At 46.2% G+C, this 27,058-nt stretch overlaps 1 protein-coding gene and 1 long non-coding RNA gene across 2 annotated transcripts in view; both read right to left on the bottom strand.

The window, feature by feature from the left end:
• RPL38 (ribosomal protein L38) overlaps window positions 1-27,058 on the bottom strand; it is a 362,189-nt gene that overhangs the window by 186,678 nt on the left and 148,453 nt on the right. The window lies entirely within an intron of this gene.
• Window positions 10,183-25,282, bottom strand: LOC110124243 (uncharacterized). Its single transcript, XR_002309727.2, has 2 exons — window positions 25,014-25,282; window positions 10,183-10,619 (listed from the first exon to the last, which is right to left on the bottom strand). It is a non-coding gene; the product is annotated as an uncharacterized lncRNA (long non-coding RNA).

The raw sequence follows: 27,058 nt of genomic DNA on the forward strand, positions 1-27,058 counted from the left end.
GCGCAGGGCAAATTGGTCTTTTCCTTCTCATCTCAAACATGCTTTGTTTGTGTCGCCCCTTTCCTACCCCCGGAGACGCCCCCATCACCACCCTCACTCAGGAAGGGTCCACGTGACCGACCCTCCCTTTCAGTCTCATCTGCGAAGTCGCCGCCTGCTCTGCGTTGCTGATCGCAGACTGACACTTGGACACAGCTGCTGTCTGAAGCACTGTCTGGTCCCCGAGCCTCATGGCCAGGGTCACAGAGGAGGCCTCTTGACTTTGGTGGTGTCCCTTCAAGTGGGCTTTGGCACGCCACTGTTTGGAGAGGGGAGTGAATAGCTTTGCGATTTCCCAGCACTGTCAGGCAGGAAGTCTAAAGAAAGAGGCTGATTCAGTTTCCACTCTCCACCGCAGAGGCGGGAGGAATCTGCCCGCCCAGGGTTACTGGTCAGCAGGTGTCTGGCTCAGGGATGGCAAAGAGGGGCTGGCAGGAGGGGGCTGTGCAGCCCACCATCTCGGAGGATGCTGTATGGGAGTGGGTGGACATCTGCCAACAGAGAGGAGGCAGCCGCCTGGACACTCGCACTCCCCAGGACTCCGAAGGAGATGGTGGGGCTGCTTCTGAAGGACTCAGGTCAAAGTCTGAATTGTTCATCAGTTGCTCCAGCCTGTTGGTGATCCCTTAGGGCTTGACACCTCTCTGTCTCCCTCATCCCCTGTTTTCCCAGCCCCCACCTCCCCCTGAGTCCTCGCCACTGATTACCATTCCCTTTCCCCACCCCCGAGTCTTCCTCTCTTTCCTTCTCCCTCCATTCCTGGGCCTGTGCTTCCTAAAGCCATCATGGCAAAGAAAGACTCTGGGCTTCTCACCCAAAAGTCTCTTAGGGAGACCATTTGCTTCTTGTTGGCATTAAGCTCCATGTGTGAGCATTTGCTCAGCCAAGGGGGCTGGGCCAAGAACAGCTTGATGAAGAGCTTTCTGTCTTACATGAGGGATGCTCCTTGGTCCTAAAGACCTGCATCTCGCAAGGAGGGGGCTCCTCCCTGGGGACTCACTCACCCTCTCTCATCCCAGAGGAGGGTCTGTCCTCCCCAAGTGGCTCGCCCGCCCTCCTCTAGATGTGACCAAGTTCCTGGGGGCCCTGAGAAAAGGCAACAGGCCCACGATCTAAAAGATCAGAGAGAAGGAAGTTTCCTGGTTAGTCCAGTGGTTAGGACTTGGCCCTTTCACTGGGGTTCAATCTCTGGCGGGGGAACTAAGATCCCAAAAGTTGTGCAGTCCAGTTGAGAAAAAAAAAAAGACCAGAGGGTCACGTGTTCACAGATGACCCACACACCTCCAGCTCCTGCCCCGCGTGTCCAACCACCACTTTGCCATCCCCACCTGAAGGTCTCCCTGCCACTCCAAAGTGGAGACGTCAGAAGGTAAATTCATCACCTCACTGTCAAACGTCTTCCTTCTTAGGTCCGACCTGGTTAGTGGTGTCCATCGCCCATCACCCACAGCAGGAGTGCAGGACTCATAGATTCTTCCACATCCCACCAGTCACCAAGTCCTGTCCATACTCACCCAGTGGGCCCTTCTGCCCTCTATCCCCCATCCTGCAGCCACTCGGGGTCTCAGAGCTTTGTGATGGTCCTTCAGCTTGTGTTGCTGTTGCAGATCCCCTAAGTCCACTTCCCTTTCTGCAGCCAGAGCGCTTGTCCTAAAAGGTGGTGGTGATTAGGCTGCTCCCTTGCTACTACTTTCAGTGGCTCCCAGTTACCTTCTCTGAAAGCCCATATTCCTTGATGATTTTTCCAGGAGTGGGACCAGCCCATTGATTCAGCTTTATCCCCAGCCACTCTCCCCCTACAAACCTCTGTCCAGCCAGACCCAACCAACTGTGCTTCCCTGGACATCCTTGGCCATTTCACATCTTTGGGGTTTACATCTGGTGTTGCATTTGACTGGCAGGCTCTTTCCTCCTGGCCATCTAGTGAACTCCTACTCATCCTACAAAGCCCCTTCAAGTGAACCCTCTTCTGGGAAGCTATTACAACTGGGAAGTTCTTCACATTGTCTATTAGAATCCCTGCCTATTCCACCTGATTTTCCCCAGATCTCACTGTTGTCTACACTTAAGTTCTCTGGAAAGGTGAGCTCAGGAATAATGTTCTCTAGGTGTTTTCCATACCGAGGTCAATACTAACATTCTGTAGTTTCAGTAAAGGGTCTATCATTCTCCCAGGTTTTGCAGACATAGCCAAACTGCCTTCATTTTACCCTCTTTACTCTCTGCCCTCTCCCCTCCTGACTGCTTTCTCTTTATTGCATCTTCTTAGAATGAAGTCGTGTGCAGGGCACTGGTCTTAGAGTTTGATTTTAACTCCCTAAACCAGAGCTTCGTGTGGCCCCTTCCTCCTTTGCTGCTTCCTCCTCTTCCTCTGTCTCCTCCTCCCCCAGTGATGATGACAGTGACATCTTCCTTCTCATTCCCATTGGTCTGCAGACCCTTGTTCCTGGGAGTATGGACATCATCCTGTTATTTGAGAGCTTCTTTCAAGCCCCACATAACCATCCAGTTGCATTTCCCAGCCCTTGGTCCCTCTAGCTCCTTAGCATCTCCACCAGAGATGGGGTGAGGAAGGAAGGGGACAGAACTCAAGTTTTACTCCTGTTACAATTTGGGCCAAAGGTAGGGAGGGGAGGACACTGATCCTATTGGGCACCAGGAGGTGGGCAGATTTTCACTTCTCACTTGCCCATTTGACCTGGTCCCTCCCCCTCACTCCCCCAACCGGCAGCAACACAGGTAAGGCTTCTTTTGAAGGAGGCTCAGACACAAAAACTTGGTCTTAAAGTCAGGTAGGGGGTAATTAGTTACATTTCCCAAGAATTCTTACCTTTCCAAGGCTCTGCAGCAGGGAGCCCTTAATTAGCCCACTCCCCTGGAGTGTCAACAGCAGAGCTGGCCAGCCGGGCCCAGCCCCACTCCTGTGCGCGCCTGGCCCCCAACCAGCTTATTTTCCTTCCTTTGCCATCTTTGTATCTTTTTTCATTTTAATTAAGTTCTTTATTATCACGCTTTCTCTCTGAGGTAGGGGAGGGGCCTGCCTTGATTTTCCTCACTTCACAGATGTGGAAAACCCGGGTTACAACTGCATAGCCAGAGCACTGAGGAAACCAGACCCAAGGGGAAGCCAGAACTCCAGGTTCTGTCCAATAGGCCCAACCCTTTTCTTCCCTAACCAGAGAATCTGTTATATTTGGAGAGCGGATGAAACCAGCTAAAAGCCCCATTTTCTGGTTTTCTGAGCAGCTAGGCACGACCACGGGACCACATTCTGTTCATGGGATGTAAGTGGTTATGTTCAGTGGGATGTCTGGGCAGGAGGCTCAAGGGAAGCTGGCTCAGCTGAAAGGCATGCTACCCTTTGATGTCTTTCCCACTCTTCCCTGCCTGGAAAGTGATGGCTGGAGCTCCAGCAGCCGTATTGAGCCAAGTCAGAGCCTTGAAATGGAAGCTGTGTGCTAGGCTGGCAGAAGCAGAAAGACAGAGGGCATATTAAGTTCAGATAACCACTGAGTTGCCTGATCCTAGCTAACAGGTTAAGTTTAGTGGCTCTCATCTTTAGGACTATACCACACCCACAGCCTGGAGAGAAACAGATGGGATAGAGTTGTCTGTATTTGTATCCAAGTTATGTCACTAACTTGTGTTGGACACCTTTGGACCCCATGGACTGCAGCACACCAGGCTTCCCTATCTTTCACTATCTCTGGGAGTTTGCTCAAACTTATGTCCATTGAATCGGTGATGCTATCAAAAACAATCTCATCTTCTGTTGCCCCCTCCTCCTCCTGCCCTCAATCCTGCTTTCCCAGCATCAGAGTATTCTCCAATGAGTCAGCTCTTCACATCAGGTGGCCAAAGTATTGGAGCTTCAGCATCAGTCCTTCCAATGAATATTCAGGGTTGATTTCCTTTAGGATTGACTGGTTTGATCTGCTTGCTGTCCGAGGGACTTTCAAGCCTTATCCAGCACCACAATTCGAAAGCATCAATTCTTCAGCACTCAGGTTATAACTTTCCCCAAATTCTGTGTCTTTCACCCTCAACCTCACCTTCTCCTTGTGGGTCCAAGAATGTGAGCATCCCTTAAAAAGGGAAGTCCAAGTCTCTTTTGCGACCCGTCACTCAGCTGGAAGCACTGAGCTACCGGCCACCACACTGGGAATTGCATCAGTGCCGCCAGGAGGTAAAGACGAGTGGCCTTTTGTGATTGGCTGTCCTCTGAGGCCACGCCCACTCAGCCAAGCTCCACCCTCCGCGCGCCCTTGGCTCCCACCACTTTTTCAGGTACCCACCTTCACTTAGATGGGTCCCCAGAGATGGGTCACTTGGCTCTTACAGGGTCTGCTGACTCTTGGAATCATTTCAGGGTCTATCATGCGTTCTCACCTGTGCAGATTTTGCTTCTTATTCTGGCTCTCTTGCCCGCACGACTCTGGATACATCTCTTTTCATTCCAGAACTTCTCTATCTGCTCACCATCAGGGAAATGAGTTGGATTGATCTCCAAGACCCCTCCCAGTTTCCAGTCACCGAGATGGAAGGAGGTCGGACAGGGAAAGCCGCCGACCCTAATAGTTTTCAGCTGAGACTGACCCGCCAAGCACAGGGCTCCCATATCAGTTTTGGCAGCTGCAGAGAGGCAGGTAGGCGGTAAGCTCTCTCTCTTTAAAGAGTCTTTCCTTGATTCACTGCCAGGTGACCCCCCTGTGGGAGCCGGAGTAGAGAGGAGGGGGCGGTGGGCCAGCTGGCTCCACTCCCTGCCTCCTGTTATGGAAGGCAGCAGGGCAGGAGAGCCACGGAACAGTTGGTTTCAACCCTGAAGATGTCTTCCTGAACTTTTTCGCTGGCAAATGGTGTTAACAGCCCCCGGAGGGGCCCGGAAAAAGGGATTTGAAGGCTCCGCGTCCATTAGAAAAAGCCGCATGAGCGGAGATGGCCGCCGTGGCTGGGGCTCTGAATAGCCCTTGGTGGGACTGCCAGCTTCCTGATTTCCTGGCCTTCCTGGATGGACTGCTCAACCGGCTTCTGCATCGATATTTGTGGGCTTGCCTTGCCCTCTGGGACCTGCTGATGTTGCTTGTGGTTTTTGATCTATTTGTTCTTTTCAAGTGATTCCGGCGTTCCTACTCTCGTCTTGCCACCTCTTCACTCCAGCTTGCGGTTAGTCCTGCCTCTCAGGGGTGCAGGGATTAGACCCCTCCCACTCCGAGAGCCGTGAAACGCAGGCGGGGACACCGTCCTCGTGTCTCCATCACAGAACATTGAGGCAAGCAGTGGAACACGTCCCTGGGTTGCCGAGTTGCTGTCCAGTGGCCTGTTTTGTAGAAAATGTCTGATCTTAGTTCAGAGATCCAGAGGAGAGTATGTGGTCCAGGGCCCCAGTTCCAGCCCCACCCCCAGGTCACAACCTTGCCCCATCTTCCGAGAATATTTCTTGCTGCTCCTTTCCTATTGGTGGATATTTTCCCTCTTGAAAATTTCTAGAGGAAACTCAGGTGTGCCCCCTTGGAAATGCTTTCTGTCGTGTCTCAGAGCTCCTCAAAATGGAGGAGTTTTTTAAAAAGTAAAAAGTCATGCAGGAACTTCTCTGGCAGTCCGGTGGTTAAGAATCCACCTTCCACTGCAGAGGACTCGGGTTCCGTCCCTGGTCAGGGAGCTGAGATCTCACATGCTGCAGGGCAACTAAGCCTGAGAGCTGCAACTAGAGAAAGCCTGTGTACTGCAACCAAGAGCCAGTGCAGCCAAAGATAAAATAAACAAATGGAAAATAATAAAAATCATGCAGCAGTAGGAACCCCAGAGGTAATCTGGTGCGACTCCCACCTTTTACAAATGTGAAAGGCTCAGAGAGGGGGTGAGCTGGGCCCAGACTTGCACAGCCTGCTCCCGGAGCTGGAGTTAGAACACGTGTTTTCCCAGCTCCTGGACCACCCCACCCTGTTTGTCTCCTGATGGGCTCCAGGCAGCTCAAGGCCTGGCTGGAGGGAGCAGGAGGGGCGGGCAGTCCTACTGCTCCTCCTTGAAACTTCCGGGACTGTAATCAGATCATGCTGCTCATACTTAGCTGCGCAGTCGTGTCTGACTCTTTGCGACCCCATGGACCATAGCCCCGGAGAAGGCAATGGCAACCCACTCCAGTACTCTTGCCTGGAGAATCCCAGGGATGGGGGAACCTGGTGGGCTGTCATCTATGGGGTCGCAGAGAGTCGGACACAACTGAAGTGACTTAGCAGCAGCAGCAGCAGGACTGTAGCCCGCCAGGCTCCTCTGTCCACGGGATTTTCCCAGTAACAATACTGGAGGGGGTTGCCATGCCCTCCTCCAGGGGATCTTCCAGATCCAGGGATGAAACCCAAGTCACCTGCATCTCCTGCATTGCAGATGGATTCTTTACCACTGAGCCACTAGGGAATCGTTTCAAACCAGTAGTTCTGCCATGGCTATAAGTATCCTCTGAGCTTCCATCTAGGAAATTTCTATCTATGCTTGACCTTTAAGGATTCATCCAGCTAAGAAATTCTTCCACGGGGATCTCAGGCTCAGCTTTGGTACTTGCGAACTAAGGACCTGGGCTTTGTGAATGCATCATGTGCTCCGTGGCCGTGCGGAGCAGTGTGAGAGCTGGAGAGTTTCTGAGTGAAACCACGTATTTGGACGGGATCACTACAGAGTCTAGAGAAGGAGCGGCAGGGGTGACTTTGGGCTGGGAATTGGGGGTGGGGCCAGGACCATCCGCCGGCAGAGGCTGGTCTTCTAGGCTGCTCCCGAGGGTCCTCACCCCTCAGTCCTGGGGCACAAAGACTCAATCAGAAGCAGAAGAGTGGGTTTTAACACAAGACTATGCCTGGTTTTGAGAATGGAGAGTACTATTTCTGCACCAAATAGAACAATTCATGGGTCAAGGGGAAATTGGGAAGATGGGAGATGGAGGGTCCTTCTGTGCCATCATCCACATGGGCATCTAATGCTGTCACTTAGGGCCTGATCGCCACCTTGGACGTGGGTGCTGGGCGTGATGCCCACAATTTTCCAAAGACACATGCAAAGACTCAGGAGATTCCCCAATCACAAAAACACCACCCCGTAGCATATCACTCAGGCTCACCGTCAGATCCAGCTTTATGCTCAGCTGAAAGAGAGAGGAGAGTAATTAGTCTTTCTTGAGTCCTTTCAACACAGTAACATAAAAAAAAAAAAAGAAAAATAGTTCTCGAAAATAAATCTCTAGGACTGGAGAGGCGACAGAACAAGCTCCATTGTTTGTCCCTCTTCAACGCACTACAACTAATAATAACAGCAAAGAATACAACTGACTTAGAAATTCTTTGCACTCTTTCATACCACTGCAAAATAAGCCTGGGAAAATGATGGGGTGGTTGCGGGCACCCACGTGTGCAGGAGTGCGCCTGCATACCTACTGTCTACGCTTGAGAGCCCTGCGGTGTTTTTGGCAGTAGCAGAGACAATACGTAAACCCACTTGAAATCAGCTTGATGGAAATTACAGGAGTGGAGGGTGATAACTCACTACTTGGGCATCCAGACCAGACCTGTTGTCTTTTCAAAGCAAAAATGTGATCCAGAGCAGAACCACCACTTGAAATTTCTTCTCCATTTGCAAGTCCCTAGGCTCAGGTTGGAGTAGACACCTGTCAGTAACTCATCCGTGAATCTGGAGTTCAAGAGCTACCTGTCTGGGAGCCTGAGTCTGCTGAGGCTGGAGATGGGGAGTTAGGCTATGGAAATAATTGTTTTTCAGAGTTGTGTGATAGACTTATGGAGGTGGGGCAAGACCGATGACCAGAGAAGGGGTCCAAGAGAGTGTTCGAGAGAGAAGAAACTCAGAGATACAGAAAGATCAGAGAGGTAGGGATGGGAACAGCAATACAGAATGCTTAAAAAACCAAAGAAGATTATGAATCTGGATGCGTTTAAGGGTGGCTGCAGGGCATTGGGGAATGAAGAACAGAGTGGGACATGGGTGGAGGGAGGTCAGCTTACCAAGGTGTGAGACCAGGGGGCTTGTCCCTGAAGGTTTTGTCTCTAGGCTGAGCGGAGACTGCTGGAGAGAGAGCAGACACCGGAATGGGAAGGACAGGGACCTCTCCTCTGGAACCATGGGGCAAGCTTTCCATTCGGAGATGATAATGAGGCATGTTTGCTGTGATGGTGTGGATGGTGGTAGGTGGTGGAGATAGAAAACTCAGTAGGCATCCATAGGACACACACAGTAGGCACTCAATAAGTGCCCATAGAAATTTATGAAAACACAGCGGTAGACACAATAGTACCAGCTTTGCACTACTAGCTGTAGCTTAATGGCAGCTATTCCAGAGAGTTACAACTGTGATAAAATCAACCAGGGCTGCCAAACGGCTTGGAAGAGTCAGTGTTCTCAGGTTTGGGGCTCATGCGGGGAGGAGGACATGCACCCCAACCAGAGATGACCTCACTGGCCAAGGCTCTGAGCCACAGGAAAGGAAGTAGGGAAGGAAGAAGCAGCCTTAAGAAGCTTAAAAGTCATCCTTTAAGGCTGCAAAAAGTGGTGGACTAACTTCCCCAGAAAATACCTCACCCCACAAATGCAAAATAAAGGCTAATTCTGATAAACCATGACCTCATGCTCTCTGGCAGATGGGTCATTCCTTGCCCTGCTGTGTAATGGTCTTGGACCAACAAAGTGGCCCAGAGGATTCTTATGCAGCCTTCACATACCTCGCAGGGGGAGCTAACGTTTACTAATCTCTTAATATGCTCCAGTCATTACTATAGGCTGACTGTGTCCCTTCAGCTTGCTATGTGGAAGCCCTAAGCCCAAAATGATGGCATTTGGAGATATTTACATTTAGATGGGCTTCCCTGGTGGCACAGTGGTAAAGAATCCTTCTGCCAATGCAGAAGACACGGGTTCAATCCTTGAGTTGGGATGATCCTCTAAAGAAGGAAGTGGCAATCCACTCCAGCATTCTTGCCTGGAGAATCCCATGGGCAGAGGAGCCTGGACGGCTACAGTCCATGGGGTCACAAAGAGTCGGACACAACTGAAGCGACTTAGCGTGCACTCATGAGCGGACAAGAGCCACTTTACCAATGAGGCAACTCGGGCACAGAGAGGCTGCAAGTTAACGTGTAGAACCAGGAACTAGATGCAGGCAGATTGGTCCCATTCTCCTAGCTCCTACCCCATCACACCCTCTTTAAATTGGCGCAGGTACTCCGGGGCTCCCTTCTTGAGAGCTTGTTTGGAGGTTCTAGCAGGGGAGCGCAGCTACTCGTATACCCTTGACCGAAGACCGGTCCTCCTCTATCGGGGATGGTCGTCCTCTTCGACCGAGCGCACAGCTTCGGGAGGGACGCACATGGAGCGGTGAGGGAGGAAGGGGACACCCGCCTAGCCAGCCAGATCAGCCGAATCAACCCTGGCAATCAATGGGGTGACAGATGTCGCAACCAGATCGCCCTCACATCCCGGGGCTCCCTTCTATAGATGAAAAGGCTGGTGGGAACTTCAGTCTGTGATGCTACGAATAGCCTCCGTGTCTGGTTCTGGAATGTGTCAGGCAGGCGTGTGGGTTAGGGATACACTTCCACTGAGGTTTGGATCCCAGCTCTGGTGCTTTTATTTATTTTCATTTGTTTTTTTGGCCGTGCTGGGTCCTCGTTGCAGGGAGGGCTTTCTCTCGGTGAAGCAAGCCGGGGCGACTCTCTAGTTGCGGTGCCCAGGCTTACTGCGGTGGCTCCTCTTGTTGCAGAGCACGGGCTCTAGGGCACGCAGGCTCAGTAGTTTCAGTTTGCAGGCTCTGCAGTGCAGGCTCAGTAGCTGTGGGACCTGGGCTTATTTGCCCTGCAGCATGTGGAACTTCCTTGGATCAGGGGTTGGACCCATGTCCCCTGCATTGGCAGACAAATTGTTATCCTCTGGAACCACCGGGAAAGTCCTTGTCCTGCTTCTTGAGACCCGTGCAAGCTTGGTGTCTTCATCTGGATAATGTGTGGTACGGATTAGAGAAGATGTATATGTACTATAGTTTGGATGTAGTGTTAACATGTAATGGGTCTTCTATGAAAAGCCCCCACTCAGTCAATCCTGGTTCCTGTCCTCAGCAAGGTCACCTAATCAATTCTTGTAGCCTTGTCGTCCGCTGTCTCCCTAGATCCAGCACTCAGATAGACTTTCAATGAATGAATGAATCAGGGTGATAACTTTCTGTGGATGCACACAGCCTGATATGCCTGAGTGGGCAGCTAGGTAGTCCATCATGATTCAGGCCTGCCTCTTGGCACTTACTGGCAAACGGTGGAGTTTTAGTTCTAAACAGTGAACAGCAGTCTCTTTCATGGGGGAAGAAGACTCATCATTAGAGAGAAATCCCCCCAGGAGTCTTGTGGCAAGAACACTTTGTAGAGACAGCCCCACACAGATAGCAACTTGACTCTTGTGAAGACAGACGGAGGGCTCTCCGGCAGCCTATGCACTGTTCCTTCCTGCGATGACATTGTTCTTGAGTGCTGACTAATTGGAGCCTCGGGGCCACCTTGTGCGCTGTGGATGAGCGAGGTTCTGACGCTTTAGGCAAGCTGTTGGTATAAGAAACAGAACATTGCAATCAGCTAGCACAAACCAAGAAGTCAATAACTGCTCGACATCCTGGGAAGGAGATGTTCACGGTGGACCCGACGCTGTGGAAGGACTTTTCCCAAATACACTAAAGCGACTCCATGTGATTGCCTTTTAGGGAAGATGTAGTTGAAAGCAATGAAAAGCCCCAGGAAAGCTGGAAGCTTTTGTCTGGTTTTGGGAGCCGTGCAGCCAGGTTTGCAAGAATTCCGTCTTAGGAAGGATGGAGAGCAGCAGCCTTGATGCTCTAGACTAAGGAGGTGACGTTGGAAACTATGACGTCATAGTTTTCCTCTCTCATCTGGATACTAGATCATTCAAAGAGACTTATTCATCAGAGGATTCCCCCAAACTGGAGAACTTCATTGAAATGTTCAGGAATCACAGGAAGCAGAATTTCCATGAAACCATAAGCAAATGAGTGTTTCCTGAATCGTGTGCTCAGTTGCTCAGTTGTGTCCGACTCTTTGTGACCCCGTAGACTGTAGCCGGCCAGGCTCCACTGTCCATGGGATTTCCCAGGCAAGAACACTGGGGTTGGTTGCCACTTTCTGCTCCAGGGGATCTTCCCAACCCAGGGATCAAAATCCTGTCTCTGGCAGGGGCATTGGCAGGTGGATTCTTTACCACTGCACCACCTGGAAAGCCCTAGGAAGCTGAAGTAGCACTCAGAAATTCTAAATTGAAGATGCCATGCTCAGGGTCTTTCTACATGATTTACAAACATTTAGAGAACCATTATCTGTGATAAGCTGTGGATAAATTTGGGAAAGCTCTCACTGCTGATAAGACCTTACCTTAAACTGGACTTCATGTGGCTGGTTGTAGAGACTCTGGGGATGCTATAAAGAGAGATGAAGGAATGGGATGGGAAATAGAATTCTTGAGAGCCTCTGTCATCTGTATTGTAGGAGGCACTTTTCGTGCATTATCATTTAACTCTCATAACAGCCCTACAAGGAAGATTATTATTATTCTAACTTTACCAGATGATGTGGAGAAGGAAATGGCAATCCACTCCAGTATTTTTGGCTGGAAAATTCCGTGGACAGAGGAGCCTGGTGGGCTACAGCCCATGGGGTCACAAAGAGTCGGACACAACCGGGTGACTGAGCAGGCACACACAGATGAGAGAAAGGTGTGTCTTAGGGAGGTTAAAAAAATTTCCCAAGGCCACACAGCTAAAAGATGGTGGGACTGGACTCCACATTCATGCTTTCCCATTAGGTTGTGTGATTTCTCTACAACCACATGTGTGTCTACTGTAAGATTATCGCTGTGTTGTTAGATTTCTGTATGAATGTAACCTCCTGGTATGTGTAGGTGGTTGAAGGAGAATTCTGTTTAGTGGATGATGATAGTGAAGCTGTTAGATGTTCAAGCTCTATCATTTTTTTTTTCCTGAGAGGAAAAAAATAAATTTTCATTTTCAAAAGGATTGAAAGAAAGTTAGGTCTAGATAGGATTGTGCTGGTTCTTCTTAGATAGTCTGCATTCCTTGGAGACTGTTAGTAACGTAACCCAGGAGTATTATCACTTTGGATTCTGGTGGTTAACATGAGACTAGCCTTTGAGTTTCCTCCCTGGGACAGAGAACAAACGGAAGCTTTCCCCCCTAAAGCCATATGCCCCAAGGTCAAATCTTCAACAATGCAAATGGAGTGAAGTGATGCTGTGGGGAAAATGAATGGTGGGAGCTCTGGCTTCTGGGAACTGTGTCATAACTTGGTAAAGTAACCCTTCCACAGACAACACTTATGAAACCTGGAGGAACCATAAGAAGGTACAGAAGAGCAATTAAAAAATAGAAATTGGGGAGGCATCTCTGCTTGAAAGTAACTCCATGGGTGACTTGTATAAGTTTGAGGCTTTGAGAAGGGAGGCCTGAGGCTGGTGTATTAAACCAAGATGCAGATGATGGCCAGATGAGGAGGCACAGGCCTCCCACACAGGGTTGGTGGGGAGCTTCCTCAGCATCCAAGCTCCCACTTTGCAGAATTAAAAATCACAGGGTCATTTTGGTTGAAGGTGTGGTTTTACTGTACCCATGCAAAGGAAGAAAAGTCATAACATTTACTGCTTAAAGATCCCAGAATGAGGGGCAGGGACACAGTGAGCTGGGGGAAGGGCAGTTCTGTCTCTGGGCATGAGTAAGCAGGAGACAGAGAGCAGGGTAGCAAGCATCTATTACTTATAAGATGGTCGGGGGCAGAGGTCACTAACTTTTTTCAGACTCAACTCTTAAGTGGTTATTTTAAAAGGTCCCCCAGCAAAAGCAAAGCAGGAACTTGAGGCAGGAATCCTAAGCTCAGGTCCTTATCTAAATGTCCAGACTCTGGGTGTGAGCAGGGTTGTCATACTATAAAATGTCTAGGCAGCAGCTAAAAATAGCTGTTTTCTCATCATAGATTTTTACCCAGAACTCCCATATGTGTGCGTACATTGAAGTGGCAGAAAGCCATAGCTGTGCTTGCTTAATGTGTTGGAGAACAGAGTTCAGGGCTGGAAGAAAGTCAAAAAGTTTGGGGGGCGGAATTCTTGAAGGAGGGGTGCTGTAGAGAAAGTGAGCCCTCAAATTTACATATAGTTCAGTTCAGTTGCTCAGTCGTGTCCGACTCTTTGCGACCCCATGCCAGGCCTCCCTCTCCATCACCAACTGCTGGAGTTTACTCAAACTCATGTCCACTGAGTCGGTGATGCCATCCAACCATCTCATCCTCTGTCATCCCCTTCTTCTCCTGCCCTCAATCTTTCCCAGCATCAGGGTCTTTTCCAATGAGTCAGCTCTTCGCATCAGGTGGCCAAAGTATTGGAGTTTCAGCTTCAGCATCAGTCCTTCCAATGAACACCCAGGACTGATCTCCTTTAGGATGGACTGGTTGGATCTCCTTGCAGTCCAAGGGACTGTCAAGAGTCTTCTCCAACACCACAGTTCAAAAGCATCAGTTCTTTGGTGCTCAGCCTTCTTTATAGTCCAACTCTCACATCCATACGTGACCACTGGAAAAACCATAGCCTTGACTAGCCAGACCTTTGTTGACAAAGTAATGTCTCTGCTTTTTTTTTTTTCAAGATAGAGGAATTTTTATTTATTTTTTCCCCAATTATTTTTATTAGTTGGAGGCTAATTACTTTACAATATTGTAGTGGTTTTTGCCACACATTGACATGATTCAGCCATGGATGTACATGTGTTCCCCATCCTGAACCCCCCTCCCACCTCCCTCCCCATCCCATCCCTCTGGGTCATCCCAGTGCACCAGCCCTGAGCACTTGTCTCATGCATCCAACCTGGACTGGCGATCTGTTTCACACTTGATTTTTCGATGCTGTTCTCTCAGATCATCCTACCCTTGCCTTCTCCCATAGAGTGTCTCTGCTTTTTAATATGCTGTCTAGGTTGGTCATAACTTTCCTTCCAAGGAGTAAGTGTCTTTTAATTTCATGGCTGCAATTTACATATAAGATCCACCTAAATTCTCCACCTGAATTCTAGGCACTTCTAAGGTGTATGTAATCGGGGGGAGGAGGGAAACTCTGTGCCCCAGGGGGCAAGAAGGAGCAGCTGGAAGCTGAAGGAACCAAGTAGAGATTTCAGTTGCTGCTGTTCAAAGACAAGATGAACTTTGGAGTTTGAGTCCAGCCAGCTTAATTACCTGCTAGAATAAATTCACAGAGAAAAAAAAATGGGCTCCAGTCCTCCTACAATGTATCATTAAAACTTACCAGTATCCAATAAAAAATCACTAGACAGATGAAGAAAGAGGAAAATGTTACTTATATTTAAGGGGAAAAAATGTTCAGTAGAAACCGGGCCCATGGTGATCCAGGTGTTGCAAGTACAAAGGAATTTAAAGCACCTGTTATGAATTTATTCCAAGACTTAAAGGAAAATATTTCCATTGTAAAAGATAGGAAATCTCAGTAAGGAAATATAAACTATAAAAGGATCCAAGTGGAAATGTGAAAGCAACTCTGTCCAATAGACCTCTTTGTAGTGACGAAAATGTTCTGTACCTGCACTGTCTAACACTGAAGCCACTAATCAACTTAGCTATTGAGCATAGGAAATGTGACTATTGTGAAGAAGGAATTGAATTTTAATTTTATTTAATTTTATTAATTGATTTTAATTTAAATAGACATATACTGACTACTGTATTGTACTGTACTACTGAATTGTACTGCAGTTCTACCTCCAAAATATACATAACTGAAATGAAAGAATTCCTTGAATCATTTAGTAGTTGATCAGAGATGGAAGAAGAGCCAGTGGATTTGAAGACAGATCAATAGAAATTATTCAATGAGAAGAATAAAGAGGAAAAAATGGTAGAAAAATGAGCAGAACCTCATAAACCTATGGGACGATATCAAGCTAAAAATATGGGTAATTAGACTACCAGAAGGAGAGGAGGCAGAAAGTTAGGCAGAAACGTATTTGCAGAATTATTAACTAAAATCTCCCTAAATTTTGTGAAAGGCATTAATTTGCAAATCCAGTAAGGTCACGAGCTCCGAGCAGGATACATATATGGAGAAGTCTGCTGCGGCGCGTTATAATCAAACAACTGAAATCCAAAGATAAAGGGAACAGCTTGAAAGCACTCAGGGAGAAATAGCACATTCTATTAAGAAATACTTTGATGGCTGACTTCTCATCAGAGCAAACAGAAGCCAGAAGACAGGAAAACAGTAACTTTAAAATTCAGAAAAACTCCCAACACATAGAATTCTATACCCAGTTAAGTTAGCCCTCAAAACTAAAGATTAAGACATTTAAAAATAAAAACTGAGAGAATTTCCGGCAGACTTGTACGACAAGAAATGCTAAAGGTAATTTTTTAGGCTGAAATCAAATGACTTCAGATGATAAATCAGCAGAAAGGAATAAAGGAATAAGCTAAGCACACAGTCTTACACATGTGTATAATGTTCTGTGCGCATGTGCTCAGTCGCTAGTCTTTTCTGACTCTCTTTGACCCCACGGACTGTAGCCTGCCAGGCACCACCTGGAAAGTGGTGTGGCCTTGTATATTTTATCTATTTCTTTAAAATACAGACAAAAATGCATATGACTATTTAAAGCAAAACTCATAAAACTATATTGTCTGGACTTTCCTGGTGGTCCAGTGAGTAAGACTCTGAGCTCCCAATGAAGGGGGCCCAGGCTCAATCCCTGCTCAGGGAACTAGATCCCATATGTCGAAATTAAGACCCAGTACAGCCAAATAAATAAATATTTTTGAAAAATATATTGTGAGTATTTTTAAACATAGAAGTAATATATGTGGCAAAAGTAACACAAAGGTGGAGGGGCAACGAGACTATACAGTTTTAAAGTTCCTATGGTTTATGTGAAGTGCTAAAATACTAACTCTAAGTAGACTGGTGAGTTAATAGGTGAATATTATAGAAAGTGGAAGTGAAAGTCACTCAGTCGTGTCTGACTCTTGGTGACCCCAAGGACTATACAGTCCATGGAATTCTCCAGGCCAGAATATTGGAGTGGGTAGCCTTCCCCTTCTCCAGGGTATCTTTCCAACTCAGTTCTCCCGCATTGCGGGCAGATTCTTTACCAGCTGAGCCACAAGGGAAGCCCAAATATTATAGACGACAGCTCTAAAAAGCCAAAGTTGGAATCAAAGTCGAATAGTAAAACATATTAGCACAAAGGAAGGCATGAAAGGAGGATCAGAGGAAGAAAACAAATGAGAACATAGAAGGCAAATAGCAAGATGGCAGATTAAATTCAATCATATCAATAACTTTATTACAAAATAAATTGACTTACAGTCAATACTAAAGGAAATCAACCCTGAGTATACATTGGAAGGACTGACACTGAAGCTGAAGCTCCAATACTTTGGCCACCTGATGCCAAGAGTTGACTCAGTGGAAAAGACCCTGATGCTGAGAAAGATTGAAGGCAGGAGGAGAAGGGGATGACAGAGGATGAGATGGTTGGATAGCACTACTAACTCAAAGGACATGAATGTGTGCAAACTCCGGGAGACAATGAAGGACAGGGAAGCCTGCTGTGCTGCAGTTCATGGGATCGCAAAGAGTAGAACATGACTAACAACTACAAACACTCATTCTAAAAAGCAGAGATTATCAAACTGAATAAAAACAATAAGACCCACTATACATTTATAAGACATGGATTTTAAATACAAAGACATAAACAGGGTAAAAGTAAAATGATGAAAAATGACATGCCATGCAAATGCTAAACTATAAGAAAGCTGGAGTGTAGAAGTTTGGGGGGTCCAGTGGCTGAGACTCCATGCTTCCACTATAGAGGGTGTGCGTTCGATCCCTGGTTGGGGAACTAAGATCCCACATGCCATGCAGTGTGCCCCCCAAAAAAGAGCTGGGATAGCTATATTAATGTTTGACAAATAAGACTTTAAGACAAAGGGATATCACCAGAGATGAGAGACATTTCATAACATTAAGAGAGCCCAAGTATGAAGAAGACAGAACAATTTAAAGTGTGTGTGAATCTAGTAACAGGGTTCCAAAGTCACACACCAAAAAGCTGACAGAACTAAAAGGAGAACTAGAGAAATCCAGTCTCTTAGAGACTTTAGCGCCCTTGCCTCACTACTTGTAGAACGGTTAATGAAAGATAAATCAGTAAGAAAATAAAATATTTGAAAGATGTTATCAATTATTCTCAACCTAATGATATTTGTAGAGCTATACATGCAACAACTGTAGAATACACATTCTTTCCAAATGTACGTAAAATAGTCGAAAGACATATGGTAGCCCACAGGACAACTCTCCATAATTTTAAAAGATTGGAATCTTACAGAATATATTCTCTGACACAATGGAATTAAATTAGAAATCAAGAACATGAGTAAGAGTCTGCAGATTTGGAAATTAAACATTTCTCAATAACCCATGCATTTCACACACACACGCGCGCGCGCGCACACACACACACACACACACACAAAGGAAATTAGAAAACATATCAAGGTAAAAATAAAACTTTAATATATCAAAATGTGTGAAATGCAGCTAAATCGATGCTTACAAAAAATTTGTAGCTCTAAGGAATTATAGTATAAAGTAATAAAAGTTTAAAATAAATATTCTAAATTTTTACATTAAAAAGCTAGAAAAAGACAAGCAAACTGAAACCAAAGTAAGCACAAGGGAGGCAATCAAAGGAGCAGAACTCATAGAAGTAGAAAATAAACAAAAAAATACAGTCAAAAGGTGGTTATTTGAAAACATAAATAAAGTTGTATACCTCTAGAAAGACTGATCAAGAAAAAAGACGGGAAAATATAAATTGCTATGTTAGGAACACAAAAAGGGCCATCACTATAGACTCTTCAACATGTAAGGGATAATAAGGGGTATTGTAAGCAACTTTGTTCTAAAATATTTGACAAATTAGATGAAATGGACTAATTTCTTTAAAAACACGACTTAATGAAAACTGACATCAGGTGAAATAGGACATCTTAACTTCCAAGAAATTAAATTTGTTATCAGGAAACTTCACACAAAGGAACTCCAGGCTCAGATGGTTTCACTGGCTAATTCTATCAAACACCAAGGCTAATTTTACCTACACTATTTTCCTTATGAAGAGAGGACGTTGATAAATTTATTGTTTATAATAGAGGGAGAAAGAAAATGTTCCAGCTCATTTCATGAGGCCAATATAACCCTGATACTGAAATTTGACAAAGCTAATACAAGAAAAAATATAGACCAATATTCCTCATGAACATAGATGTAAAAATCCATAACAAAATATTAGCCAGTTGAATCTTGCAACAAATAAAAAGACTAATGCATCATAACCAAGAAGAATTTATTCCAGGAATGTGAGATTGTTTAACATTCAAAAATTAATTAATGTAGCCAAAGGCACATGAAAAGATGGTCAACATCGCTAATCATCAGGGAAACGCACATCAAAACCACTGTGAGCCTTCACCTCATACCTACCAGAATGGCTATCATCAAAAAGAACCCAAAAGGGCTTCCCTGGTGGCTCAGCTGGTTAAAAGAACACAAAGAATGTTGGTGAGGATGTGGGGATGAGGGCACCCTCCTACACGGTTGGTCCCGCCACTATGGAAAACAGTATGGAGATTCCTCAAAAAACCAGAACAGAACTACCGTATGACCCAGATATATAGCCAAAAAACAAAACCACAAATTCAAAAAGATGCATGCACCCCAATGGTCATAGCAGCATTATCTATAATAACCAAGATATGGAGGCAACCTAGGTGTCCATCAATGGATGAATGGATAAGGTAGACACACACACACACACATACACACACATACATACACACACACACACACACACACACACATAATTGTATTTTACTCAGCCATAAAAAAAAAATGAAATTTTGCCATTTGCAACAATACAGATGACCCTGGAGGTTATTATGCTATGTGAAATAAGTCAGACAAAGGCAAACACTGTATGCTGTCACTGACACGTGGAACCTAAAAAATACTATTAAGTGCATTTAACATGGTTTCCCAGGTGGCTCACTGGTAAAGAATTCACCTGCCAGTGCAGGAGTCTCTTCCCTGGGTCGGGAAGATCCCCTGGAGGAGGAAATGGCAAACTCCTCCTCCAGTATTCTTGGCTGGAACATTCCACGGACAGAGGAGCCTGGCAGGCTATAGTCCAAGGGATTGCAAAGAATCAGACAAGAGAGACTAAGCATGCATGCAATATGGCTTCAGGCTACAAGGTCAATATAATAAAGTGAATTGTATTTTTTTAATAGAATAGTAGAAACAATTAGAAAATTAAGTTTTAAAATTCCATTTATAATAGTCTTAAAAATATAAAGCATTTAGGAATTTCATTAGTCTGCTTGGGCTCCCATAACAAAATACCACAGGCTAGGCAGTTTAAACAATAGACATTCATCTTCTCATGGTCCTGGAGGCTGGAAATCCCAGAGCAGGGTGCCAGCAAGGTTGGGTTCTGGGAAAAGATCTCTTTCTGACTTGCAGATGGCCACTTTCTCCATGTATACGCACTTGGCATTTCCGTGGTGCATGCATGCCACTGGGGCAGGGGGAAGAACCTATTCCTCTTCTTATTAGGCCACCGATTCTATCAGAGTAGGACTGTAATCTTTGGCTTCATTTAACCTTGTAGTTGGACTTCCCTGGTGGCTCAGATGGTAAAGCATCTGCCTACAAAGTGTGAGACCCGGTTTTGATCCCTGGGTCGGGAAGATCCTCTGGAGAAGGAAAGGGCAACCAGTACTCTTGCTCAGAAAATCTCACGGACAGAGGAGCCTGGTAGGCTACAGTCCATGGGGTCGCGAAGAGTCGGACACGACTGAGCAACCTCACTTCAGATAACCTTGTAGTTGTTATTCAGTCGCTAAGTCATGTCCTACACTTTGTGACCCCATGGACTGTAGCCCACCACACCCCTCTGTCCACGGGATGTCCCAGGCAAGACTCCTGGAGTGGGTTGCCTTTTCCTCCTCCAGGGGATCTTCCTGACCCAGGTATCAGACCAATGTCTCCTGCACTGGCAAAGTGGGTTCTTTACCACTGAGCCACCAGGGAAGCCCTCATTTAACCTTAGTTTCCTTCTAAAAACTCTCTTGCCAACAATAATCACATTGAGAGTTAGGGCTTCACTATATAAAGTTCGCAGTGGTGGTGGTGTTGGGAGGGGTACATGATTTAGTCCATAGCAGGACTAAATTTACCAAAACATCTGCAAGGCCTTTACATATAAACGTACAACATACTGCTGGGATAAATGACAGATTCTGTAATTATAACATAATTTCTGCCACGTGTTTTGTAATTTCTACAACAATGATGATTTCTGTTGTAAATGAAAGGAGAGATATACCATGCTGGAGGGTTAGATGAGTCACCAGAATTAAGATGTAAATTTTCCTTAAATTAGAGTTTCAATACAATCTCAATCAAAATTTTAGACTTTTTTACAAAGAGAAATTGCTAATATGCTTCTAAGATTCATATAAAAAAACAAAGGACCTAAAATATCCAGTAAATCTTGAAATAAGAACAAAGCCTCTGAAAAACATGCACTTCTTAAATTCAAAACTCACTATAAAGTCATCAAAACAGTGTTGTGTTGCATAATAATAGACGAAGGTCAACGAAACAGAATAGTGAGGCCAGAAATAGACTTACACTTCCATGAGCAATTGATTTTTGACAAGGGCACCAAAATATTTCGAGGAAGGAAGGAGAATCTTTTGAACAAATGCTTTTGGAACAACTTGATATACACACGGGGAAAAAAAGAATCTCAATCCCTACCTCACACAGTACACAGCAATTAGCAGGAGAGTAGTGACGGAATTAAATATAAAAGCTAACGGTAGATAACTTCTAGAGAAAAAGTGAGGGTATCTTTGCAACCTAGGGGAGGTCAAGAATTTTTAGACAGGACACAGAAAATAATCACCATGGAAGAAAAAAATGATGAACTTCCTTTGGTGGCACAGTGGATAAGAATATGCCTACCAACATAGGGGACACGGGTTCAATCCCTGGTCTGGGCAGATTCCACATGCCTCGGAGCAGCTAAGCCCGTGTACTCCCATCACTGAAGCCCGAACACTGCAGTGAAGAGCAGGCCCTCCTCGCCACAAGTAGAGAAAGCCTGTGCAAACCAATAAAGACCCAGAGCAGCCAAAAATAAACAAAAATTTTTTAAAAGAAAAACTGAGAAATTAGCCTTTCTCAAAAGTAAAAACTCCTCCTCATCAAAAGATACCCTTAACAAAATTAAATTCAGGCCACCAACCGGGAGAAAGCATCCATGAAACATATATCTGATTAAGGACTCAGATTTAGGCTATATCATAAACATCTACAACTCAGTAATGAAAAGACAAGCGAGCAATACAAAATGGTCAAAAGATTTTAAGAGACCCTTTACAAAGGAAGCCAATAAGCAGATGTAAAAGTGTTGAGCATTTGTTGGTCATCAGGTAAAGGTAAATTAAAACTTCAATGAGATACACAACACACCCACTCAAATCCCGTTAGACAGGCTAACACAGAAAGACTGTCAACATCAAATATTGATGAGTATGTAGGTCAACCAAATGTCTCATGCATGATTTGTGGGGATGTAAAATGTTATTAAAAAGCTACTTTAGAGAAACTTTTGACAAATTTTTAGCAAGTTAATTGGTATACCTATCCTTTGACCCCATAAGTCTGCTCCTAGCTGTTTATCTCAGAGAAATGAAAACATATGTTCACAAAAATTTTCACCTAATTGTTTGCTGCAGTTCCATTAATAACAACGAAAACTGGGAAGGATACCACAGGAGGATGGATGCACAGGAGTGAAATATCCACACAATTGAAAACTACAGGGAAATAAAAGGAATGAGCTGATCATACTTGTAATGACATAACAGAATCGCACCAAAGTCATGCAGATAAAAAGAATTCAGACACAAAAGGGTATACACTGTGTGGTCATACTTCTGTGAATTTCTAGAATAGGTGAAACAAGTCTATGGTGAAAAAATCAGGATGATGGTTGCATGATGGGAGTTGGGGGTATTAACTGGGAAGAGGCATTACAGCTCGTTCTAGTAAGATGGACATATTTTATTGGGTTGGCCAAAAAGTTCGTTTGGGGTTTTTGGACCATGGTACGGAAAAACTCGAACAAACTTTTTGGCCAACCTGATATATTATAATAAGAAGATGGGTTTGATGGAGCTCAGGATCTGCTAACCCAAAATATTGCACCTGGGCATACTGAATATTTTAAGGTGGAAGGGAGACATTCTTATCCCCAGAGATTAGGAATCTGGGTCCAAGAAATCTGTACAAACAAACCTCTTTAAAACAACCCTTATCTTCTTAGTTGCTTCTTCAACAATTACTACCCTAACTCAAAACCCTTTGTCTTGTCAGTGCTTCATAAATATATAGTCTTTTGTCTAAAAAGGACTTTCTGCTCTGATTACTTCCTTGGGTCTTGACTTCCTTGTGAAGGCTCCCACGTACATGTGAAAATTCAATAAAATGTATACATGTTTCTCTTGTCAATTCATCTTTATCAGCTTCATTTTCAGACCCAGCCAAAGACCCTAAGAAGATCGAAAATAACTTTTCTTCTTCTGCAGGTTATACGAACATATTCTATTGTCAAAATGTAGAGCAAAGTCCTGTGCATGTCAATGCATTATTAATTTTTTTCTAAAAAACTAAAAAAAAAATAATTGAGAGGTGTTGAGTGGAAAGAGGAATAAATGAAATAAGAAAAACGAGATATTGATTGTCGTTGAAGGTGCATGATGGGTACATGGGGGGTTGGTTGCACTAGTCTATTTGTATATACTTGTCATTTCTTGTAATAAAAAGTGAAAGGAAGAAAAAGTGTATGCTGGCCTCATACAATTTGGCTCAAGGTCTTGCAGGAAATGATCAGAGAAGTGTCTTCCCTAAATGAAGACACGGTGCCACCAGGGCTGGCGTTCGCCTTGCCCTCTTGGCTGTCTGCTCCTGCAAGAACTGTAATATCCAGAGGCATCTTGCCAAGAACTGTCTGAAAATGGCACGCCCCTGAGCTTTGCTGTCATGCGAGGAGTCAAGATTTTCCAGTGCCAGGGATGTGAGAGCCTCTGACAGTTTCCAGGCTCTTCTTGACAGTTCTGAAGTGATACTTCCTCAAGGTGACCTGGCTTTAGCCAAGCTGTGTGTCTCCATCCTTGACCCCGAAGCAGCCGGGGCGGGAGCTGGCTGCTGGGTCTCGGCTGCGATGCTAAGACACGGGGCGCTTTCTTTGCTCTCAAGTCCCTGCTCTCAAGAGCTCAGATGTGAGCCAATTAGGTTAGCAGCAGTTTCTTCCTCTTCTGAGACATGAGGTTATACTTTTCTTTTTCTCAGTCGGGATCTTTTCTCACACCATGTGTTGCAGACGTCAATTTCAGCTCGCGGAGAGTCACTGTTGGGTGATTGTCTCACTCCCCACCCCCCATAACAGAGGGACCCCCGAACAAACCATCTCAGAAGTCCCACAACTCCCGCAAAGGGATGCAGACAGTGCAGCTTAGCAAAGGGAATAATAGCCTTCCCCAGCTATAGATTTCATTTGTGAAATTCAAATCTATGCAGAGTGACTGAGGATGAGGTGGCAATAAACCCCTTCAGGAGCGAGATGAGGATAGTAAGTCAACTAAACAAAGACAGACTTGGAGTACTGATGAGAAATGTTCCTTATAGAAGCCCACAAAATTGATCAAATACCAAGTCTTCAGGGATGCTGGAAGCCAGATGTGAGGGGTTATCTTCTTCTTCCTTTCCACCCCGTCCCTCCCCACCACCAAATCCCACCAAATCCCACCACTGCCTGGGCTCAGTACACCTGCGCTTTCTTGTCTCTGCCTTAATTTGCATCAAGATGAAATTAAGACATTTCAACATACGCATTTCCCTTAGGGAAGGTGCTCAATTTTTTGTTAACGTGAAACATAGGGGAAAAAAAAGCAACCACTTTAAAATATTTGTATAAATTAAGAATGGAAAATTCACATCTCCAGTAGCATCCAGGTCCCTGTCCCAGGAAATAACCACTGAAAACAATTTAGTACATTGACTTTCTAAGATCCACCCCCCCCCCCCCCGCCAACTATTTGCACACTCTTTGGATCATCGTGGGGCAAATAAAGAGAACTGTCCCCAGGGAAAAAGGTTGGTGTACAGTTATCCCTTCTGTAAGCCTCCCCCAAGCCTCACAGCAGACATTTTTTTAAACTTTGTATTTTGTATTGGAGTATAGCTGATTAACAGGGCTTCCCAGGTGGCTCAGAGGATAAAGAATTCAGAGGTACAGGAGACATGGGTTTGATCCCTGGGTTGGGAAGATCCCCCGAAGGAGGGCATGGCAACCCACTCCAGTATTCCTGCCTGGAGAGTCCCATGGACAGAGGAGCCTGGAGGCCTCAGTTCACAGGATTGCAGAGAGTTGGACACAGCTGAAGCAAATGATCACATATGCACATAGCTGATCACCGATGTTGTGACAGTTTCAGGTGACAGCAAAGGGACTCAGCCATACATATGCACATATACATTCTCGCCCAGACTCCTCTTTCATCCAGGCTGCCACATACCTTGGAGCAGAGTTCCCTGTGCTCCACAGGAGGTCCTTGTTGCTTGTCCATTTTAAATAGAGCAGACTTATAACTTCCTAACTATTCCTTCCCCCTTACCTCCGTCCCCTCCCCGGCAACCATAAGTTCATTCTCTAAGTCCCTACAGCAGTTATTTTAATCACAGGGTGCAGTGGCCTGGGTGGAGGGTAGCTGTAATCAGTGGTTTACCTGTAGCTCCAAAGACGGTGAGTTTATCTTCCCTGCAGCGAGAAGAGGATTCATACCCACACCATCAGAGCAGGAAGCAGGAGGAGGCTGGCAGGGGTGAGTGGCCGCCAAGCAGACAGTCCTTTTTGTGGCAAGCTGCTCCTTTAATGTCTGCGACAGAGCAATACAGACTCCACAGCCACGACCTTTTCTTGGGCTGTTCTAGAAGGCAAATTTGCTTCAGTTGGGAAGTATCGCTCGAAGGCTTCATCACAAACTCCACGCATAAGGTGACCCTGAAAAATACCAGATAAAAACTAACAGGCTGGTCCGGCTTGCACACAAACCAGAGGGAACCGGACAGGTGTGGACGTGAAGCTGCCCAAACACACAGCCCCAAGGAACAGAGCGGCCACTGGGACTGGGCTGGCAGGACAGAGCCAGGGGCGATCTGCTAGATAATCACCTCTCTGGATGAGCCGCTGGGGCCCCCAGAGCACCTTGCTCCACTGCTACGTACATCTCGAACTCCTGGCTAGAGGCTTGACAGAGTTCAGGGATTTCTGAGCGTGGCAGTTGGATGGAACTTTGGAAGTTCTCTAGGAAAGAGGCCTGGGAAGGTCAGAGGTCTTGTCTGAGGTTACAGAGCCAGCCAGTGGCTGAGCTTTCCTTGAACCCAGGTCTTTTGTCCCCCAGCCCAACGTCTGTGCTGAACCCAGCAGGCTTCAGAAGCTCGAGAGCAAGAGGACAGAGGAGTGGGACGAGGCCAGGCAGCTGTTCATTCTAGGAATGCTGCCTTTGGAGATGAAACCTGACTTCCCGAAGAACTCCCAGGAACCTTCTCCTTGCAAGGGAACGGTCCCTGTGCATTTTAACCCTCTGCTCCCAGAGGCAGCCAGCCATGTGTCAGACGGTCTCTGCAGGCCAAGACCTGTAGGGGGCACTGTTGGCTCTGTGGATGCTTCAGTGGGTAGAGGCGTGGAGCTGCAAAGGCCCTGGCCAGGGGCAGCCAGGCAACTGAGTGGCCTGTAGGAGGGACTTGTCTTCTAACTGCAAAGCGCAGTTTCTTCTTAGCCTTCATCTTTGCCATCATCAAGGTGGCTTAGTCACTAAGTGGTGTCCGACTCTTGCGACCCCATGGACTGTAGCCCGCCAGGCTCTTCTGTCCGTGGGATTTCTCAGGCCAGAACACTGGAGTGCCATTTCCTTCTCCAGGGGATCTTCCTGACCCAGGGATCGAACCCATGTCTCCTGAGTTGGAGGCAGATTCTTTACCCACTGAGTCACCGATTGTTATTAAACATATGCTACGTGGAGGATATGAAGCCAAGCATTTTACATGGTTCCCGTTATTTAGTCCTCATGGTGGCCTGTGAGGTCAGTGCTGACATCACACCATTTTACAGATCAGAAAACAGAAAAGGCTGCACCCTCCAGGATCCCTCCTAGGACACTGGAACACGCTCTACTGCTTTGCTGCTCTGGTTTAATTTAGTGCGTGGAAACAGGGCTGGGCCTGCGTCCCCTTCAAGGGCACATCAGGTGACTAAAGCATTCTAGTACACTGCATTGATAGACAAGCCTAGAGACTTCTGGCAGTTTCTAGGGGTTTCTAGATCTTTCTGGGAAATGTCTGCATTTTTCTCCTTCCCTTCGCTTCTGGAAACAAGAGTATGGGGAGCTGGGGTGTGGCAGCCAAGGCTGTCGTGTGGAAACTGATTCCAAATCTGCCCCAGCGGAGGGCCGTCCTTGGGCTCCCTGTTCCCCTTCTTCTGGAAACATGGGGTGGGGTTCTTTTAGCAGGTCTCTGCCCTGTAAGTGGGGCTCCTAGAAAGACAAACATTTCTCTAGGGCCTGAAAAGAAACTGCACTTGGCCACTTTCCCATAAAGGAGAAATCGTAGCTAAGCGAGAATCTCCGTCCCCATGTGCTCCAAGAAGCGTCTGCAGTGGAGCCGCCCTCCCCAGGACCCCTGCATGCCTTCCAAGGCGGGGAGACCCAGCCCCGCGGCAGCTTCAAGGAAGACACGCTGGAAACAGCCCAGTCCCTGCTCAGGAGGAGCCATG

The sequence above is a fragment of the Odocoileus virginianus genome, chromosome 17 (genome assembly GCF_023699985.2).
Source record: "Odocoileus virginianus isolate 20LAN1187 ecotype Illinois chromosome 17, Ovbor_1.2, whole genome shotgun sequence".
In the NCBI taxonomy this organism is placed as follows: domain Eukaryota; kingdom Metazoa; phylum Chordata; class Mammalia; order Artiodactyla; family Cervidae; genus Odocoileus; species Odocoileus virginianus.